The 6161-nt window shown below is 27.9% G+C and overlaps 1 long non-coding RNA gene across 1 annotated transcript; it reads left to right on the top strand.

The window, feature by feature from the left end:
- Positions 1–1746: 1746 nt before the first annotated feature.
- LOC132928365 (uncharacterized) lies at positions 1747–2807 on the top strand. Its single transcript, XR_009662019.1, has 4 exons — positions 1747–1778; positions 1926–1955; positions 2220–2239; positions 2619–2807. It is a non-coding gene; the product is annotated as an uncharacterized LOC132928365 (long non-coding RNA).
- The last annotated feature ends 3354 nt before the right edge of the window (positions 2808–6161 follow it).

The raw sequence follows: 6161 nt of genomic DNA, 5'->3' as shown, positions 1-6161 counted from the left end.
ATCTGATATTTGACACGTAATATAATTAGAACCCATTATATATATATGAACTAAATCCTGAATCTGTACTTCAGTTCTAGTCAAGTAAATAATATAATCTAACTGTTATTTTTTAGCCAAGCTTTGGTTTTTCAACCCAAGAGATTATTGTGTTTACTATGGAAATCCGGATAATCCAATGTATTTTGGTGAGGAAAAATTTATATCATCATAAATGTAGATATCACATGACTGATCCGTTTCTTTTTATTATTTGACAGACGATGGCAAGTGATTTAAATTATTTAATTATTTACACAATAACTATCGTTAAAATAAATCAAATATTTTTAAATTAAAATTCATTAGATTATTAATATACAATAACAGTATAACATATCATATCGGTATACCAAACCTATGGCCTAACATCGTAGTGTGAATATACCCACATAATATGATATCCAAACGTAATTACGATATCAAATTTATTTTCAGCATAACAAAATTTTGTTATACTAATTTGGTAGTTTTGATTGACACATTATTAAACTATGACTAAAGATAATAATGTCATGTATGAGATACCTCATAGCTCAAATGACCATCTAATCTAACATAACTATATTATGGTCTATGTCAGTGGTTCTTAACGGAGGCATTTCGGTCACTCTAAGGGGCGATAGTTTTGAAGGGGGCATTGAGGGGGCGGTGAGCTTTTTCAAACGAAACTAAGAAATCGATTGGACATTTGCAACAAAGGTGATCTACGTTTAGCTTTGACCAATATCGAACCAGACATCGCCACATTAGCAACTACTCGTCAGGCTCAGGGCACTCATTAATAGGTATAATTTTTATATTTTATAATTTTTTTTTTCACAATCAAGTAAATCTTTTTGTATAGTAAAGTAAAATTGTTTTGTTAAGTGGTGTACAATATAACCATTATGTACTATCTAAAAATAAGAGTTTTTACTTTAATTAATAATGTTATAATATACTGATGAATAAATATATATATATAAATATAAAAAGAAAATTTGATTTTGCATGAGGGGGGGGGCGTTAGCAGTTAGTTATTACAATAAAGGGGGCACTAAACTAAAAAAGGTTAAGTACAACTGGACTCTATGTTAATAATACAAAATATGTTCTGCTTAATACAAATTTGGTATTTTGTACACTTAAACGTTAGTAAGCCAGTGTGATATTCTCTAAATAGTTAAGTATGTTGTTCTCTTCAAGTTTAAACACTAATATATTTATTTCCATTTATTAATTTACTTAGATAGTAAAGATTTATTAGGCTTTACTGCAGGTAAGTTATTTTAATTTACACTTCGGTACCTGGCAGTTGTCATAACTGCACACCAACCGTTTATAATCGCGATTTTACACCGTTGAATAACAAAAAAAATTTTAACCATAATCCAGATTGTGAATTTTTATCATTGAAATTTTTTTTTTAATATTGAATATAACTGATTTTTTTATAATCCGAAAGTTTTATTTTTATGATTTTGTGATCTTGATTAAATATGACTGGTACCCGATACTGAACGATAATGTTATTTTAGATAGATGTATACCTTCTTATTAATATATTATATATTAATGTGTGCGGTATTGAACGGTTTGATTTGGGAAAAATATGCGGAATTAGGGTATAAAATTGTGCGGTTTTGAACGACGGTGTGACGTTAAGTATGTTGATCTTTTCAAATCTGAACACTAATACATTTATTTCCATTTGTTAATTTACTTAGAAGTTGGTCAATCATCATCAAGCGCTAACAGTAAGGATTTTTTTATTGTATTAAAACTGAGTATTTTTCTTGTTTTTTACATTTTTTTATAAGTTAAATTTAATTCTTATTATTTCACATGTATAACACATCAATTCTGACACTAATACATTTATTTCCATTTGTTAATTTACTTAGATAGTGGTCAATCATCATCAAGCGCTAACAGTAAGGATTTTTTTATTGTATTAAAACTGAGTATTTTTCTTGTTTTTTACATTTTTTTATAAGTTACATTTAATTTTTATTATTTCACGTGCATATAACCTCAATTGAAATATTTTAGATTCACACACTGACTGTTATTCTAATAAAATAATAATTAAATCACATTTTTCGATAGAATAAAATTACCTACATAATAACATTATTAATATAATATACTTTAAAACTCTATACAGACATGCTAAATATCATAATACTTTTTTTCAGACTAAAATGTCCATATACAGGTAGGTATGGTTAAATCTAAACAACAATATTAAAAATATTCATAATACCTATATGAATGTAATAATTATTGAAACTGGTCACAATGCTTAAAATCAAATAAGTAATATTAAAGAACCTACACTCTGTTCCAAAAATAAAATACCTTCGCTAGGCAGCTACCGATTTCCTTCCGGCGGTGCGCATTTCAAACACAACGTCTTAGGTAATGTCCGGTGGAAGGGAAAAAAAAGTGCGAAGAACTGTTGTATTCTCTTTTAGAATAGAGTATATAAAATAAATGCGCTTAAACTATTAAGAAATAATCTGTATTATAATAGATGTATTAAAAAAATAATAATAAAATTTAATTAAATCAAACTATTATTATTTTTATTTTAGAAGAATTGTCAAGTCAGCTGCATATAGTGTACTTATGCAGTGTACATTGGAATTATATTTAAATTATACACCGATGAAGAGTTGATTTTATTTTGTAATATGCACTTTTATTATGAAGTTTCAATATAAAAAAAAATGTATTTTAATGATATATGTTTTTTATATATTAAAATTTAAAATAAATTAAAATTTGTCTATATTAAACACTATAATAATATGTATACTTATCCTAAATATTGTTAAACAATTGCAAATAATATATGTTATAAAGATTTTTCTTTCTTCAATAAATTAATATTTAAATCCGCCATTATTGTTATTGAATGTGATAAATTTTAAGTCAATGAAAAATCATTAGTAACTGATTCAGTTCTAAACGATTCAGAACACTAAACAGTCTCAGCCTATAGTAATTAGTTATTACGAACTACCTAGTAATACTAAGTATATTTTATGATATATTCATATTGTCATATTACTACATGAATTAATTTATTCATGCTGTAGGATGAATATATAACCTAATCGTTAGAAATACGAAGAAAAAGGCTAGATCTCTGTTTTATTTTTAACCTATTTAAGGGACAAATTTATTGTCCGGAATTATCGTAAAAATTAAACTATTTGGTTCCTAGTCGTGATACTAGACAATATTAAATACCTTTTAATTTGTATGTATCAATCTACAAAGTATGGCCGAAATTCTCCTATAAACAGATGTATGGAATTGGTTAATATATCTGATATTGATTTATTTTCATGTACAACTATTGATATGTTTATTGTATTCTTAAATAATTTAATAATATAATATATATATAGAATCTAGAACCTAAGAATATATGCATCATAATATTTTATTTACATCGTACGCATTATATTGTAATTAGTTAATTATTTACTTTGATATTCAATGTATATTTAAAAATGTGTTAAGTGCCTGATCTAATATGTGTGTAGTAATTAACTTAGAAAATTGTACATTACATTGACTTTTTTATTGGGCATTTTGCCCGTCCTAATAAACAAATAAATAAAAGTAAAATAAATGACTTAAATAGCTATACCACGAAATTTACTTAGTGATATAGAGCAGTAGCAGATTTACGGTAGGGGGGTCCATGGGGTCTGACCCCTCCCCAGACGCTAGTTTAATGTTATATACAATTTATAATAATATACAGTGTACTCTCGATTATCTGCGAGCGGACTATTCCGAGGGTTACCATACGTCCGGATTTCAAACATCTGTCAGGATTGGCGTTTAACATGGTTGAAAAAAACATGATACAAAAAGTTATGTCAGGTGACAGATTTTGTGTACACTCAATATAAATGTATTATATGCAATTTCTATTTTTGTTCATATTTTTTCCCGGGACGTCACGATAAGTGACTATGGTACCTAGTTCTAGTAGGTATCCATTATTATCGCAAAAAAAAAAATCGGTATATGACACATTTTATAACATATATTTAACCAAATAACTCTTATGCAGACATTTAATTCATATACCTAAATAAAATTGTATTAATGAAATAACAATATTGTTTATCATTATCTTCAATTTACCCCCCCCCCCCCTCCCCCTGAAACGGAGCTGATGTCCGGATTTGGTCTAAAAATATTATGGTAACCCTGTCTATTCGCGTTGCGGATTATCCGTTGTCTCGTCTGCGGAATCATTTACATACCTATATGTACCTATACAAAAAAATTTATATACATATATTTACATTATACATAATTATCGGTTGTGATAGCCAATTACTCGATAACGACGTAAAATACAATACACTTGTTTAATACATATTAATACTTTTTGGTAATTGTTGATACATTTAATTTTAATTTGTCGGATTATCCGTGGATGCCCTGCCACCCTCTTCTGCGGATAAACGAGAGTACACTGTATATTATAAAATATCATTTTTACATATTATTTGTCAGGACCCATCCCCCTCTCCTCAAAAAAGCTGTTAAAAATCCGCTACTGATATACGAAAGGTTCGTTTTATAAATCGGTGTTTTATTATTTTTGACCACAGTGACCCCCAGGTTGAGAAACGCTGGCCTATAGGGTTGCCATTGATTAATTCAAATACTTGAAAACACTATTGGTTTTGACAAAAATTTAAGAGTTACCGCAAAAGTTTGTTTGAACCGCGTTCGAAAATATACCAAATAAAATGCTGCATGTATTAACTCAGATACAGACAGTTTCCAATCACAATTTAATTTAGTTCAAAAAGCCGAGTACGCCAATTAAACGTTATAAGCGTACACTTATAATATCTACAGAAAACTTATTTACAGATATTATGGGTATAATAAAATTACATAATACATATTACCTATAGACATACCTTGTACCTACTTCAATACTAAAACGGGAAGATGTGACCTAGTGACATTACTACATCAATACCAGTTCTTATGAAATACTGATGGACTAGGTACCAATTATATGGTAGGTACCTATTTATTAATAATAGGTATGATTCACAATATGTTCTATACATTCGATAACGTTCATTTAATAAAATTATTAATGCTAGTATATTACCTAATAATCGGAACCGTATGAGGACAGACAGGCAGTGGTGTAATTAGGAATTGGTTCTGGGGTGGCATATAAATGTATATATTATTGTTAAAGTGGGTGGCTGTAACCTCCACACCCCCTTTGTTCATTAAGTTATCCATTTATCTAAAACCCTAACAGCATGTTGACCTAATGGCTGATTATTTACATCACCAGACTTTGATATTTATCTTCATCAGCCAAAGCATGTTTATGGGCAAATAAACCTATATCATTTTCATGACATTGAGCATTGTTACTTAAACATTCAATCTTTAAATACAGAAAAAATAAAGCATGTGATTTAGTAAAAGTTATATACCAATAGCCTATATGCAGCATATTTCAAGCATATCATGTGTGTTGATAAGCAAATGCCAATTACTAGGAATAAATAAAATTCTAGCATAATACAATATTAAAAACTATAAAAGCAATGTTCAAATCAAAATATACAAATAAACTTATAAGGAATTAATAATGTTAATTTTTAATCATTAAATTCATTTTATCCTAACTTTGTACTTACAGTTTGACATGGGTATATTATAAAGAATAAATATAAATTAGAAACACAAACATAAATGTATGAAAGTTTTAATTATTTCAGAAAAAAAGTTTAACTTTCTTATTAAAGTCCTTTGCTAAGTTGGTCTTGGTCTGAATGACATTTTTACAAACTGTTTTATGAACGGCTTGATCAGTTTCTTTAACTTCTTTTTGAAAAAAATTAAAGTAAGGCATCTGACTGCCTTTTAATTTTTAATTTAATAAAATATTGTATTAGGACTATTACTTATTAAGTATCGATTACTTAAGACAATAATTATAATAATTGTTTTAACTGTTATTGCTGTTATTAGATAACCGATAATAGTTGGTGTTGCTTAAGGTTAGTAAAAATGTTCAAAAAGGCTCGGGTGGATACATCCCCATAACCTCCCTATAATTACGCCAC

This window comes from Rhopalosiphum padi, chromosome 4, assembly GCF_020882245.1.
Source record: "Rhopalosiphum padi isolate XX-2018 chromosome 4, ASM2088224v1, whole genome shotgun sequence".
Classification (NCBI taxonomy): Eukaryota; Metazoa; Arthropoda; class Insecta; order Hemiptera; family Aphididae; genus Rhopalosiphum; species Rhopalosiphum padi.
This window is presented reverse-complemented; position numbering and strand designations above follow the sequence as displayed.